Source organism: Pithys albifrons, chromosome 4 (assembly GCF_047495875.1).
Source record: "Pithys albifrons albifrons isolate INPA30051 chromosome 4, PitAlb_v1, whole genome shotgun sequence".
In the NCBI taxonomy this organism is placed as follows: Eukaryota; Metazoa; Chordata; class Aves; order Passeriformes; family Thamnophilidae; genus Pithys; species Pithys albifrons.
In genome coordinates this window covers 86,762,915-86,779,858 of record NC_092461.1, presented here as the reverse complement: position 1 = coordinate 86,779,858, position 16,944 = coordinate 86,762,915, and the positions used below count along the sequence as shown (strand labels likewise).

Sequence of the window (16,944 nt, the reverse complement as noted above, 5' to 3'; positions counted from 1 at the left end):
TGATGGCTTAAGGCATATTAGCTGGAGGCTCACCAATGAAAGATTGTTTTATTTCAAATCTTTGATCTTTATTTAAGGGTAAACAACTCATCATGAACTGTTTAAATCTAATATTTTAATGATATAAAACATGAACTGTGGCAAAAGATTAGGATTTAGGTTTGTAAATCAGAGAGGCAGATTACACTGAGAAGCATTATCTGAAGATGCAGCTCTGATCAGTTGCCCACTAACAGCTTTCTGGTGCACTGATTTATGAGCACACACAGAACCAGAGGACAGGGGATGCATGTTCTTTCCTTTACAAAAGAGCTGGAGCCATACACCACTAAAGACTCGTCTTCTTCTCTGTTCCTTACTAAGACTCCAGGTAAAAGATCCCAGTCCCTCATGACTTCAGCTAAATTCAAATCCATGGCTTATACCTTATAATGGAGAGAGGAATCTAGAAACGAATTCTACAGAAAAATGATCTTTAACAGTAGGGATGAGAAAATTAATCACTGTCATTTAAAAAGGAGTTATTTAGCATCATCAGCACACTCAAATAATGGACAAAAGTACAATATCTATGCTGCCATATGCTGTTCCTATTTCCTGTATTAATGATTTTAAATGAGAAAATGGCTGACGTGGATGTTGCTCGACCTTCTGCTTTGAGTGCTTCTAAGTTCCACTGCCCTAAAAAATGCAAAAACACCCCCTCTTGATTTTGTGATATGTGAAGGTCAACAGGGGTTTATCAATTAGTCATATACAAAAGAATATGGCATCAGTTTGGGGTTTTTTTGTTTTGTTTTTGTTTTTTTTTTCCTGGATCACAGTGTTACAATGAGAATGTAATAGGAACTAAATAACAAAAAGCAAATATATGCATAATTTTCGCTGTTCCCTCCCTGCCCCCCAAATTGGTTAAGGACAGAAAACCAATTATTATTCTTTAATTTTTTGCAATAAACCCTTAAAAGTGCCTTTGAACAGACTCTTGATAACTTATAAAATTAATGAATCAGTTTCCATGCCTAAAACTAGTAGTGCAATATAATGAATTGAAAAATGAATGAAAAAAACCTTGTTATACAAATGACAGTGAAATTTTGGAGAAGTATTGCTTTACTGAGCTAAAAAGAAAGAAATCTTTTCTGTCTATATCAAAAAATGACATCTTCATTTGCTTCCTTGATTTGATCCCATTTGAAGTCTGAAGTTTGTAAAGAAAAATATATATATAATGCTTGTAAGGGAAAAAAAAAACAAATCTGAAGGAAGATTTTTACACATACACTATGTAGAGTTATAAATTCATAGTTTTTCTTCAATATCTCCATTAAAGAAAATATTTATTTTTTCAAAATTCATAATAATCTTCATCAGCATACACACAATTTTTTCACATGCTGTCAGCTATTTGATTCACAAAGAAGATTAAAATTATAGCTCCGACAACCTTAAAAAATACAATTATTTAAAACCTCATAATTCATAGACTACCATTACTTTCTTAATTTAGCATGCATACAGTTACAAACTGCCTATAAATTAGTTTGACATAATCACATGCAGAAACATACAACTTTCCTTCCACCTTCTCATACTCACATTTTCTTCTATTGTGATCATAGATTTTTAAAAATAAACACTTGGACTTGGCCTTTTCCCTTAGATTGTTTCCTTACACTATTAATTTTTATTATATTCGTGTCTACATGTTAACTAAAATGACACTTACTGACAATATGAATCCAAGGATATCTCTAGATATCAAGAAATGCATTGCAGGGCATTGCATTTGAAGGACTAGTTAATAGATAGGATTCTTAGAGTTTCTTCTCCATTGGTTCTTATCCACAGTAAACTGCATTTTCATGTAAATCATATTTCTATAAACAAATAAGAAACACCTCCAAGAGGTGTTTTCTTCAGTATGAAGTGCCATCTGAGAAGAAAACTGGTTATACTCAGCTCACTGTGGAATTATTGTCACATAAACATAAGAAAGCTGCATGCATATCAGAATAATGCTGATTTCTACTTTACTGCTGCTGAGTACCAGCAGCAAGGACAACATTTACTAACAGGCAAGTGTTGCTATATCTAGTGACATATGCTGGGAGCACTACTGCATCCTGAATCACAGAGATGTTGAGGACATTGGACTACACTTGGAAGAGATTCACACTGTCACTGAACAGAAACATTCTGAGATTACATTGGCTTTCTGAGTTTCCTGCATTAATTAATTTCCATCATTAGAGGGAAGAGCTGAGACAGATGTCAAACTCCCTATTTAATTCCCTTCTTATTTTTTCAGCAAGGTGATTGTAAGCTACAGCAAGGTTTAGGCTAACCTCCTCACACATTCAAGCAAACTTGTGTAAAAAGGTGTTATGGGTTCACCTAGGTGGGCCTAAATTTGGGCTCTGAAGTTTGGACTAGGCCAAGGCTGTCAGCTGACTTGAGCTGGGCTGAGCTAACAGCTGACCTCTTCTAGCCGGTAATTTTGTATTCCATACCACATTATGACATCATCTCCAGGGAAGGAGGAACCAGTGTGGGAGTGGTTAAGGCAGTCGCTTCTCAGCCCTCCTCTTGGGAGGACGCACGATGCTGTCCCAGGGGGGATGGAGAGGACCAGGCCCACCACTGGCTCACAGGGTACCTCAGGAAAGTAAAATGTGTTGTTCTGGGTCTCTCCTTTCTGCTTGGGTTTGTCTCCCTGGGGAATAAGTATTTCCTTAAGTAATGTGTAGTTAGGACAGTAGAATTTGTGTGTTCGTTAAGAAGTTGAGGTGGGGAACTTGTTGTTGCAGACTTGTGTGAGTGTATATTTGTACTCTCTTCTAATTGTCTCTTCCTTTCTGTAAAAATATATGTAGTTTTAGTATAAATGCGGTTTGAAGTGGTTTTTTCCTTTCCCTCTCTTTTCCTCCCTTTCCTTGGTGTTAGGAGGGAGGCTTTTCTCTCTGTGCTTGGGGGGGTTGGCAGTTGCTTATCTCAAACCAAGACACATGGGAATATTGTTGAAGTTAAAATATAAAGCAGAAGCTACACAGTAAGACATTTTGTCATTTTTACGATATTAATGTTTATAGGAACATACCTACCTTGCCTAGACAGGTTAGCCTAATTATCTAGAGGCTTATCCATTAGCACATTCAAATTTTCTTTTGTTTTACATTTACTATACTCATCTTACATGCCTGCAGCAAATGCTCTAATTTGATTATTTCAATTTCTATGTCCACTCAAAATGATCAGTAACAGGTGTAATACTGACTTAATGTTTTATTTATGGAATATAAACTTCAGATCCAGGATGTTTTTCTTTCCCCTTGAAACTGAAACCAAATGCTAAGCTACTGAGAGGGTTGGCCAATGCACTTCTTAAGGAGACCAATTCATACTGACACTGGACAAGTATTCTGAAATGGAGTTGACGGTTTTCCAACAACAGTTCAAAGAGCTGTTTTTGGGGGATACTTCACAAAGTACATCCCATTTATGAAACAGAGAAAACTTACATTAGTGAGCCATTGCTTTCATTTGGAAATTAAATAGTCACCTTGCTGATGGATTTGGTTTCCTTTTTCACTTCACTGATTCTAAGTTTTTCTAACTTTTCTGTTAGCCAATAGGCATACAATTTTTTCCTGAATTCAGGATTACTTTTAAATATATCTAGTTTAGAAACAAATGATCCTTCATAATAGACCAGTTAATATGATTCCATAAAAAATAACAATACTATATACGCATTTTAACTTCTGAACTGCAAACATTTTTAAGGCTTAGTTTTAAAAACAAATAAGGAATGTGAGTTTAGTTTTTCAACCTTGTCTTACATGATCATAAAAATGCAGGCTAATTGCTACTTAATGATACCCAATAAAATGATAGTCTCATAAGAGTCACTAGTAATTTTATAATGCTGCAGTTTTCAAAAAATTCATTGCAAAACTAAGTCCCAATACAGATACAAACATGGAAAAAATAAGAAATGTTCCACATTCTTAAAATGTACAGCTTTCCAGAAAGTAAACGAATCTAGAGTTCTATTATTTAGAAAGAGACAAAGGTTCCTCATCATTCTAATTAATGCAAAGATTTCACTTCAAAGTAAGGCTAGTACATGTCATACGGATTTTACTGAATATGAATCTTTAAAAACGTAACATATGCCAGAACACTATATGAATTCATTAATATACTTTGCAAGTATTTGCATTACTCTTGTGAACAGAATTGTTGATTCTGACTTCTCTACGACACATGTAAGAGCTGGAACGAGTAACTGGTCACTTTCAATTAAGAAAAAGAGAATACCATCTAATATGAAGCAATCCTAAACGTGCTTGAAATAGTGTAGTGAACTGTCACACTCACTGGTCATCAAAACCTATGGAACAGCATAGCAAGTTTGATTCACCAAAAACCTGAAAAATTCAAACCTAATATGATGCTTAGTCTGCTTTCTGGAACATTTACAAACTGATAAAAACTGAATCATGCAAACTGTAAAAAAGTTCTCAAATAAGAAAATAAGTTTTCTCTTTTTTTATATAAGCTGTCCATGCTACTTGTAACTGTTCAGCAGGAGGGAGAAAAATTAATGTATTTGTCATCATTAACATTTTACTTGCCTTAATTTCACATTAATACACTATTTTGTAAGTTTGAAAAGCAAGTAAACTTGAGAAACAGAGTTAACTAAATGACTAAAAGCTAAAAGGCAACCTGCACTCAACAGCTTCCCTCTATTGTTTTTTCCATTGATTCATTTCACTTTTAACCTCAGATTAACTTGCAAGGCAGATTTAGCAGCAATTGGAAGCACTTGAAATTGCTTAAACCTAAACTTTAAAAGCAGCCATACTTTAGGAAAGAAATTGGAAAAAAGAGAAAGCTTTCTGAGAGTAAACAGGTTAATTTATCTGTATAGGTTATGAAAGCACTGAATGAATGTACCTGAACTGCAATTACAGAAAATACACTTGTACGTTCCTCCTTCAGTGCAATCTTCATACAGAGAAGATTGAATTGCAATCAATGGCATAGTGATTTGAAGAAAAGCAGCACACTTTGGGCACTTTTTAAACCCATGCTACTCTAAAACTAAGTAGAGCAATGATTATGACTGATAAAGTTTTTGGTTTGTTTTTTTTTTTGTTTGTTTGTTTTTTGGGGTTTTTTTGTTCGTTTGTTTTGGTGGTTTTTTTTGTTTTTTAATTAAGCCTCTTTGGACATCTGAAGCACAAACTGCTTCTTGGCCTTAGTCTGAATTTCCTTATTTAAAATCTCTAGTGAATTTAAGGCTGAACATTCCAAACTGACAGAACTACTCATACAGCAACATTAATTCAGGAAATAACTTTCATATACTTACCAGGGAAAAGGCCAAGTCCTCTCTTTGAGAAATTTAATGCTGACTTGCTTGGAACTTTAACACAGGATCATCAATTATGGTAAACAGGGGAATCTCAGCTGTCTGGGAATACACTAGTTAGGAACTGAAACATCTGCTAACTGGTGTATTTGTGATTCATTTGCATACCCACCACATCTGTGGTAGTCTTTTCAAATATACAGGAAAAGTGAACAATTTCAATTATTGAAATTTAGAATTATTTCTACCTAAAATTTATTTATTTTTGTTCTTAAATAAAAATCATAGTTCAATATGTTTTTTCAAGAAATATTGGCAGAGAGATTAAAATACCTGAATATGCTGGTACAGTGCATTAAGTTTGCTCTGCAGATATAAAAGCTGGTACAACTCTAGAAAGATCTCACAAGAACATGTGGTCAAGAGCCACATAAAACCTTGCCTTTGCCTATCACTACATAGCTGTAGTAGTCCAACACATGGTTCAGCCTTTAAGAATTGCTTTAGCCAGCACTAGCCAGCAGAGAAATGCTGTATAAGCTTTATTGAACACTCTGACTGCAGGGGCCATTCTGATGATTCAATAGCCCACTGGGCTGTGTTAATGTTGATAGCAACATTAATATTGGCTGTGGACTTGTATCAGTGTGTCAAAATGTTATGAAGATGGATGGACGGTGAATATCAAATACTTATCTTTAGTTTGATTTGTCTTGCTTTGGCTCTTTTTGTGCAAATTTGCCCAAAATTTCCATGCCTAGACTCTGCAAGAAGTAGAATATGCCATGCTGAATACACGCTGAAGTACACATTAGTAGCACACAAAGCTTTCTTGTGCTTTCACACACATTACTACTTTCAGCTTCTTTTCATTTGGTGACAAAACTGTTGTAAAAGACTTTAAACAGTTAACTTGCAAACAGTCTCATATACCTTACACAACCTAAGTAGCCAAATGTAATGCAAGCTGAATAGTGACAGAGAATGAAAAATAGATTGGGTGTTTCATGTTTGCAGCAGTAAATTATCATGTTATTTATTGAACCATCCCTAGGCTCAGCCAACTATATATCATTTGTCAATACTCCAAATTCAATCTATAAATTAATGTCATGATTTTTGTGCTGTCACTAAATCTATGCTATTCTCAGGAGAGGTTAGGAACTGCAGAAATCATATAATTTTACAGGGTGATACATATTCACAATCCCAGGAGATCTGACCTATATTCCATGTAGATGATCAGAAGCCTTTTTTTCCTCGGCTGGTATCTGCATTCCACCACAGCATTACCAGACTTGTGGAGAGCAAATGGGGTATTACACCAATCCCAAAGGAAAAGCAAGTAGAAAGTATGAATTACATAATTGTATTTTCAATTATTTTTACAGAAATTTTTAGGAGGGAAAAAATTATGAGAAAAAGAAAACACTAGAATTTCACTGCCTATGTACTTCTGTATCAGCATTTTAGTACCGAGTTAGTAACATCCCACACCAGTACTTTCCACAAGAGCAGACTAAAAGGATTAGGAGTTTGAGTGAATGATATGCAAAGTAAACAGATATGCTAAAGACCCAAAAGCCTTAGTACTACTAGTCCCAAAAGGAAAGAAAGAAAGAAGGCAGGCAGTCAATCAGTCAGTCAAGTCTGTTTTGTCTGTGTTGGTACTTCATAAACATTCTTCCTGTCCTTATCTTGATTCATGAACTTTTCATTGTATCTACTCCCCCTGTCCTGCTGAGTAGGAGAAGTGAGAGAGCAGCTTAGTGGGCACCTCTCAGCCAGCCAAGGTCAATCCACTACAACATAACTACATGTTCTCTGTATTCTAGTTATGAATGTTGGAACCAGAGGTAGTGCAGATTTCTTTTACCTAAATATACAGTCTGAATATTGTCACTGAATGTGCCCTGCCTCCTTGCAGGTCTATCATCATGTTTCCTGGTAAGACCAGGGGATCACGTTTCTATACTGACTCTATTGCAAACCAGGTAAGACGCATGGGAAATTTGCAGAGATATGATGCTTTCCTCACATAAAGCTGCTCTATTTACAGACTAGATGTGGCTTGCAGCCAAGACTGGTTGTATCTAGTCACAAAGATATAACTAAAATAATAATTCTTTATTGACTGTCCCCTTCATCTAACAATGAAAACTACAACCCTTTGCGGATTTCAAAGAATCTGAACAGCATGTGGAAAAAGCAACCTTAAATACAATGACATTGGTACAAAGCCTTTTAGAAAATTCCATAGCCTTTTATATTGTGGAAAGAAAAAAAGAAATTGCTTAGCATACAATGACAAATACTCATCCTGATCTGTTCTACAAATATCAGAGTGTTTAGTAACATAGATGTTTAAAAGGTAATTTTAAAATGAAAACATTAAATTTGCTTGTAAATGTCACCCTTTTTCAGGTAAAATGTGTTGTTTCATAGCGAGACTGCTTCATGTAAGAATGTACTGAAAAAGAAGACTGGAGATGGGTTAGTTTCTGCATCTACAATAAATGCAGTGATTTGCATAAGCAGAGGTTTTTTTCAGGAGTAAGAAGGCATGGATGTACTCCTGCTTCAGAAAACAGTTCATCTATTCTCAAGTAGTACGGAAAGACAACTGTGGAATTTCTGTGATGATTGTCAAGGTATGGCTAAAGAATACAAGAATCTAGTATGATCAGAAGTAAGTGGATGAAGAAGAAGCAAGAGAAACTTTTCTTTATTTTGCACATACTTTTTTAATATTTCATGCTTCTCACCAGTAATAGGAATTGTAAATCCATGTTACAACCTCACACATGGATGTTTTAGTGAAAGCAGATTCTATATTCATGCATATATGTACAGTGGATGTTTAATATGGAGAAAAGTCTTCCATCTGAGGCTTTCTTCAGATTTTGACGCATTCATCTTTCATTTGGTTAATGAATTTGCCTTTCTAGTCCCTTTTCTGCAAACTGTTAATAACATCTCAAAAGATGAGGAAATTTTATGTATAAAACTTATCAAGATTCTCCAATGGCTTTCAGTAATACTTTTATTATTGCAAGTGAATGCTTTTTGGCAGTGTAGAGCAGGCCAATATTTTCAAAAGCAAGGTGTAGAGAGCATAAAGGTGTGTTAAAACAGGCAGTGCCTTATTGCCCTACCTTCCAATAAACTGTGTTTACATGATAAGAAATAGATTTGGCCTTCTACACTCATACTATGATTAAAAATTATTCTAAATTAAATTAATCAATTTATGGCATGAGCTATATAAAGGATAACACAGTATCTCCATATTTTTGTTTCACAGGACAGGAGCTATTTATGGCACATCACAACCACTAAGAACCTCAAAATGAAATCAGAAAGAAATCTTGTTGTATAGAGATTCACTAATACATACTTTGTTCTAGTATGAAACATAGAGCTTGCAGATACTACAAGGTTCATCAGATTTTTAACAGCTTAAAAAACCCAAACAAACAAACACAACACCAAAACCCAAACCAATGAGTGAGCAATTAAGAAACTTTCTGTTGCAGATCAGCAAGTAATTCCATAACTCCATATGCCTGAAAACCTTGACTACACTATCACTAACCTAGCTGCAATGTGTGCTTACTAGGAAAGGTGATTGTATGCTGAACTTCTAGGACAGAGGATTTGAGATTCATATTCTCCTAGTCTCTTCAAATTCAATATTCAAGATGGTGCTGACCTCACACCATCTCCCAGATGAAGCTGAAATCTCCTTGCTCTCTTCCATTTGTCTTATGAAGTTGCTCAGTTTCTGCAGGCAGGAAATTTTTTTTCCAATTCTTTTACTCTGGAGAAGTTCTACATACGCCAAAAATGGATGATTCATTATTATCTTAGCTATCTGGTTTGGCTTTTGTTCCTATGGGAACAGTTTAGATTTCACATAAATTTCAATTTCTCCAAGTAAAACTGTGTTAAGGAAAGCACTTACAGTGCCTACACTTCAATATAGTTGTCCAGGAAGAAAGTATAATACTGAACTTTTCTTCTTAGAATCACAGTGTGGCTTGGGTTGGAAAGGACCTTAAAAATCATCTAGGCTGACAGGTCAGTACTTCCCAGGGTCCTCCTTTTTACACACAGTGTTAGACATTGTTAAAAAGTCTACAGACAAGTTTACAGCATGTGCACTGCAAAGGCAACTGACTCCCTAATACCCCTGCAATATACATAACTATATGAAAATTTATGGAAGGAAAAAAGAATCAGCCTCCAACGGTTTTGACTTTCAAAGGCTTAAATTTAGGGTTTCCCATATTTCAGTCTCAAAGCAAGTTTACCTTTCCCAATTTCTGCATTTAGAAATGTTACAGCTTTCCTACTTATTCTGTCACAGCATCTGTGTGTGCTCCTTCTTGGATGGAGTTTAACCTTATTCCCCTGTTGTCCCACGTTTGCCCTACAAATGGAGAACACGGCAGCATTCCCAGCTCAGGAAATTGCCTGGAAGAAGTCCTCAAAGGATGGTGACCATTTTGTGTGTCTCATATTTTCAAATTTAGCATGTGGCTTTTCTACTCAAAAAATATATGAGGTTTTACTTTCCAAAAGAATTTTTAAAATGCTTATTAATTTTAGAACTAGAGTCTGAAGTCAATTGATACCCTAGAAGTCACTGATGGAAAGCAATAGCATAGAACCTGTTACATCAATGGCTACGTCCTGAAGACGCATTAAAATTTTCTGTATTCGTTCCATTTGCTTGTAATACGTATCACCAATGTGTGTCAGAAAATTTTCACAACATTGTTCAGACAGATAATGAAGAAACATGAAGACTGATAGGCAACGAACTATGAGAAATGAGAGGAAAAATTCAATACTTTTAATTTATAAATATTAAATTCAGAATAGAGATGCATATTTATTGGCAAAGTGAAAAAAAATAGAAGCTCAAACTCATTATTAATGAAAATCAAACTCTTTTGTCAAGAACAAAAGAATAGAAATTCCAAATATTAATCTTAGACTTTAGCATTTATTACCATGACTCAGATTGAACTTTGCCCTGAAAGTGGATAGTGTTTCAAATATTATGATAAAAAGAGAGAATGTAAGAATCCAGAGCAACATATTAACTTCATGAAACGCCTGTCTTTTCACTCTTTTTTGGATCTCAAACATCGTGGCATGTGTGGAGGTGAGAACATGTATCAGATCTCCAGTGAGCCCTATGCTTTACAGAGAGGAGAGGTTTCTTCAGTATATATGTGAAAAAAAACAAAAACCCCAAAAGTAAAAAAGTGAAGGTCATAAATGTTCATATAACAACCCCTGACACCTTAACAAATAAATATACAATGTTTTGGAGTAGTCTTATCTATATAGGTTTATTTTTCTCCATCCAAAATATGAATGTTGTATTCTCTTCATTACCCAAACAGTAACTGGGAAGCTGTTCTTCACTTCCACCACATCCATGATCCTGGAGCTTCAAACTCACAAAACTAAAAGCAAAAATGGAAACTTGAGTCTGGTTATTTTTAAAGCTTATGTAGCCATTTGTATTGTTAGTACTAACAGCAAGTATGATCACTGATGCTTCATCTCAAAGACTCAATGTTTCACTGTAATTTTAATCCAAAACTCCAGGCTTCTTAGCTGTCAAAGGACATAGTAATATAAATTATATCTAATATTCCACTGACATCTGTCAAATTCTTTCAGCACATAATGTTTTTGCTTGTGGAAACTATCAAGGAAGAAAAGCGCAGCTCATAATCCCCAGTAATTTGCCAATAGCCGAAAAGCTTTTCAGTACAAAAATGAACTGGATTTGTGCCTTTCCACACGAAGTAGCATCGCGATTCTTTTTTTGTTTTTTTTTTAAGAAAAGAAAGCAACACCAACAAATGGTGAAAACAGATTTAAAAAGAAAAATATGTACAAAACTAAAAAAAACCCACGTTGCTGAATACGTTGTCACTTGACACCAAGTCTTTCAATTTCAACACAGTAAAACTTCATTTTTTGACAGTTTTAACAAGACTTACTTATCACAGTTTGACTACACTCAGAAAAAGCTGAAAGAATAAGAATTCAGAAGAAAAAGACTGTTTATGTTATAGATGTATAAAAGAGTTTTATCAAGGTAACCATTAGAGCAGCAAGACAAGAAATAAAAATGGTGTATTAAGCCAAAACAACCACAAGAATGGATAAATCCTTAAACTAGAAGTTTCAGGTAGAGTAGCTGATAGACATTTTGCAATAACGTAATTTTATTTTCCCCAGAACTTGAATAGTAAAAATTTTAAGGGAATGCTAATGTATAACCTCTTAAAAATAGTTAACATATTTCTTCATTGTATTGACTCTACAATCGTAGTTCATGCATGTCTGGAAAGAAAGAAAGAAATCCCTTCAATTCGTCTATGTTTATACAGTGAGGCATTGCACTGAGGAGACAGAAAACATCAGTATCTTGGGGGATGTCTGCATTTGTTTAACAGTTGCAGCTTTAAGATTTCTCTGTGATTTTGCCACTCATGTTACAACTCATTCTATACTCAAATCACTGAAATCACCTTTTAGCTCCAATTTCATCAATTTTCATCACATTCTGTCGTTTAGAAATCAAAATAGATTTCACACAAACCTATTCTGGTAGGTCCACTAAGCATAAAAAACCAAGAATTATATTAATATTTTGCTGGCATCACTAAATTAAAAATCAAGCTCCCATATGGTCTGTCACTGACTAGTGCAACACAGAAACATTAGTCCTTCAAAGATAGCTATTATTCAGGCACAACTCTCATCATGCTACCAACTTCCACAATAGCATCATAAACTTCTAGCCTTAATCAGTACTCATGTCCACCAATTTAATTTTATTGCTGGTCCTGCACAGCCACCATTGCTCATATCTACAACTTTTGTGAGTTTAAAGGGCGTTTCAAGTCACCTGTCTCAGCCCAGGCACTTGTCTTACAGTCACATGACAGATATCAGGCTTACAGGAAGAAGAGCTTCTTAACAGATACATGCATCTGAGCATGGTTGTAACTATGCAAAAAATTACAGTACATTTACCTGAAAAAAAATCCCAATAAAACTCCAACCAAACAAAACTCATGCCAAAAACTTTTTCTTTGAGGCTGTGTGAAACCTTACTGTTTCAACTCCTAGAAGTTTTACTCTGCATTTTCAGTTGGTGTTATTCCTGCTAATTGAATGGCTACAGTGACATAGAATGATACTGGGCATATATTCTGTATTTGTTCTTACGATAAAAGAACCTTAAAAACTTTCAATTTTTTTTTTCTTTATGTACTTAAAAGACAACAGTAATGTCTTTTAAACTTTTATCGTGCTGGTGTAAGTATGGTCAATTCCCCAAAACTATTTAAATTTTCTTCACAGCATTCTGTCCCTACCCTTAATATGCTTATATGTTTGTCAGTGCTTAATTCTGCCTCAAGCCTCAATGAGTCAGCAAGCGGAAAGTTTTGCACTTTCCTATTTCTAAAGCAACTCAGAATTCCATGATTCTTGGTAAAAGTAAATTCGTAAAAATTCCCTTAATGGGAATACTTTTACATGAATTTCAGGGAGGTTGAAATTGAGACCTGTAGCGTGTTCTTTTCTAAGGTAGCAGTAATTTCCTATGGTCTGAATAAGGACTCCTACTCTTTAGAGTCAAAGTTCACTGACTACTTTTCATGTTAGTTAATCAGCCATGACTTCTCATTAATTTACTTCCACTTAAACAGTTCTCATGGTAACAGAATTTAAAAATGTTGCTTGCTAATCACCAAAGTCACAAGTTTCTGACCACTAGACCAGATGTCACAAATAGATAAAGTGACAGCAAGAAACTTCCTTTTCTTCTTGAGGAGGAATAATTATTCTGTAAAGACTTGTTGACCAATGCGTTTATTCAGGGAACTGTAATATCAGAGACTGGTTTGTTCTTCAAAATATTTCAACAGGGCTTCAGAACTCAAATTATTTCTACAGCTGTTGTAGATGTCAGGAGCACTGGTGGTAGTGATGGAAACAGATGACAACAAAGGCATGTAGAGGATTTTTATTTGTTTTTCTATAGAATGTTTTCAAAACAAATGAAGATTACCAACAATTAGATGCACCTCAGATGACTAATTTGCCTACAGCCCACCCAGGGCTCAAACTTGCCAATAGCTGCCTTGAATACAATAAGCAAGCTGAGCGACTAAAAGCTGCAAGAGCTGAGGAAAAAAACCACAGGCTCAAGCCAGCACACCCAGTGGGCTGGTATCACAGCTCTCAGGCTTTCTGGGGAGAACCAAAATGTTCTGCAACATTGGAGACTTATTTTAAAACAGAATAGTATTTTATTGTGCTTAATTCCACAATTAAGAAGGCCGTGTCAGAAAAATGTGCTGCTTTTCAGAATTTAACACTGCACAGAGGGAAAGAAATTAGCTCAAACAATCAAAACCAAAATTATATGTTATGTTAAACCATTTCCCAGTGCAATACTGAAAAAACTCCTACTTCACCTTCCTTAGTTGCCATATAAAACCAGCTCAGATTTGAGTAATGTTTTCTCCTCGTTTCCAAGAAATTATTGTCTCTACCCTCAGCAGACCTTTTGCAATGGGTTCAGTGTTACTGTCCTTCCATTTGCCTCTAGAAGTCAAGGTGATAGGAAACCAGGTATCTGTTTCTGTATATTCAGAGAATTCATGATGGAAAAATGTTCACATGACATTTTGGGCCTACAAAATTCAAGGTCAAGCAGTTATGATTCTGGAAGATTTTTGATTTGAGTCAAAACCACTCAAGTGTTTTATTCCCACTGAAGCCATGTGAAAGAAGAGGTATTAATAAAGTTATTCTTGTGTTAACCAAAGAAGTGGCCTGATTTGCCAAAATAAACCCCAGTGTGTGTACACCACTATACATCATGAGGCTGCCAAAAGTCTATTCATTTTCCCATATGAACCACTGCCACTAAACATGCAAAGAAAAAAAGCATTTTAAGTGACAAGAAGTTCTCTAAATATTCTTTCAACTTCAATAAGTTTCATAAAGGAAAATGAAGTACTTGGCACATTTCAGCAGCAGTAAAATGGTAACAGTTCCTTCTAAGAAGAGAGAATTCATTGTGGAAATGACCTGGGAAAGAATTTTGTTTTAGACTCTATCTTACTATTTCAGAACACAAAAGTTTGGGAGCTCAAGTCAGTCAGATTTTAATGAAACAAAAAAGTATACCTCTCTCATCTGATAGATATGACATTTATACTGTTTAGATAGACTGAGGCAGGGAGAAAGGCAAACTGATTGAAACTCCTCTATACCCAGAGCTAAGACTTGTAGTCTTTCAGAAACAGCAAGGTATCTGACACTTTCATAGCTCATTTTCTCTGCATTCTCAGGTCAGAAAGTTGTAGGGAGCGATAAGATCCTCTGAAGTAATTTCTTCTCCAGCCTGAACAGGCCCAGCTCACTCTCCACATTCATGCATACTGGTCTTGTGCAAATCTTGTCTTCTGAAGAATGGGAAGGACAGTTGCTGTGCTCAGAGGATGCTGTCCTTGCAGATTAGCTAGCTCTCCTGGGCTTCTTTGCCCTTCAAGGATCCACAGAATTCTGCCAAGCACAACCCTGAACAAATATGTCCCCTCATCATATTGCTGATCATCTATATCAAGAATTCATCCTCAACCTTTTCCAGAAATTTGGATTGCTTGTGTTCAGCCTTACTGGTCTTCCATTCGTTACTATTGTGGTTAAAGTTGCTTGGGAATACCAGCACCTGGGACTGTGAGGCTTTTTCCACTTGCCTTAAGAATGCTTCATCTGCCTTCTCCTGTTGATCAGAAGGTCCAGAAGAGATACTTTCTAAAATTCCACCAGACTTGGCCTGAAACTTGATCTATATCCAAAAGCTCTCTACTGGTCCATCACTTCACCCAAGGTTCTGTCCATTCAAAACATACCTTTGCACAGAGCACAGCCTTAAGGGATAGCATCTCATACTGGAATCCCACTAGCACCTTAAGGTACCTATGTCTTGTACATACAAACTGGGTTCAAGGTTAAGGAGTTGTATCATGTTTGTTGCAGAAGAAGAGATGAGTGGGCCAGACATGCTGACCTTCCTTAGGTTGGCCCCTCTGGCGAAAAATCTTGGTTATGATTTACTGTCACTCTTTTCAAAGACACCTGAATAATACTAATCCCAGGGAAGGAACATGATCTTTTCATTAGAGAACAAGGGGAATGCATATGTAGGCAAATGGAAAAGATTCCATAGAACTGACTTCAGTGCTGTTGAAATATATCAAAATGTTTTCATTAAATTACTAATCTTATAGAGTTATTAATAATTCTACACAATGGAAATAAAGAATTTAATGTGCATAATTATTTAATGACCTGTTGAATTCATTTTAGAGAGACACAGATTTTCTGTGTGAGTTTTTAAACTTAATTAACAAACAAAACTGTCAATCCATCTTTCATGATGGGATGAACATATCAACATTTGTAACATTTGATTCAAAACCCACATAATTCATGACCTTACACACTTTTTACTTCTTCTATATTTCTCAAATTTTGTTTCACTGTATTTAATTTATTATTTAGACTGTACATTATGCAATGTTTATATGATAATATTAATATAGAATCATAAAATATTCCGAGTTGGAAGGGACCCACAAGGAACATTGGAGTCCACCTCCTAACCCTGCACAGGAACATCCTCAAAGGTCACACCACATTTCTGAGAGCATTTTTCAAACTCTTCCTGAACTCTGTCAGGCTTGATGCTGTGACTACTTCCCCATGGAGCCTGTTCCAGTGTCCAACTACTCTGCATGAAGAACCTTTTCCTAATATGCAATCTAAACCTCCCCTGAAACAGCTTCATGCTGTTCCCTCAGGTCCTGTCACTGGTTGCCAGAGAGAAGAGATCAGTACCTGTCCCCTTCACTTCCCTCTGATGAGGATTTTGAATACCACAATGAGGTCTTCCCTCGGTCTTCTTTTCTTCAGTCTGAACAAGTCAAGTGACCTCAGCCACTCCTCATATGGCTTCCTCTTTAATTCCTTCATCATATATATAATTTTATATATATTTAACAGTATATATAATATTATGTATATAAAGTTTATGCACTGTTTCAAATATGCCACTAAAAATTATAAACTTTGTCATTAAAAAATTTCCTTATTTTTAAAAACATTTTTTTCTGTTAAAATATCCCCTAGGACACAAATGTGTACAACTGTATTTCCAAACAAGAAAACAGTGCCCTTCAATACTGCAGTGCTCAGTGTCTCACAAGTAACTACCTGCCCTTATGTATCATAAAGCCTAAGTCTTGTTCTCTACTCATTCACTATGCTATGTAACTGTTCACAACACAGACTGCCTGACACTCTGCTTTACAATATCCTGAGGCTTCAGCTGGTATTTTCCTCTTGTTTGCAACTGCATGATAATTATTAGTTGAGTAAGTGCCTATGGTAAAACTTCTTTAAAAAAGAATGATGAACATCTTGACTTAATATCATCTTATGTTTCA

The 16,944-nt window shown here is 35.5% G+C and overlaps 1 protein-coding gene across 1 annotated transcript in view; it reads right to left on the bottom strand.

The window, feature by feature from the left end:
* Window positions 1-16,944, bottom strand: part of DOK6 (docking protein 6) — a 244,065-nt gene that overhangs the window by 108,392 nt on the left and 118,729 nt on the right. The gene's annotated exons all lie outside the window — the stretch shown is intronic.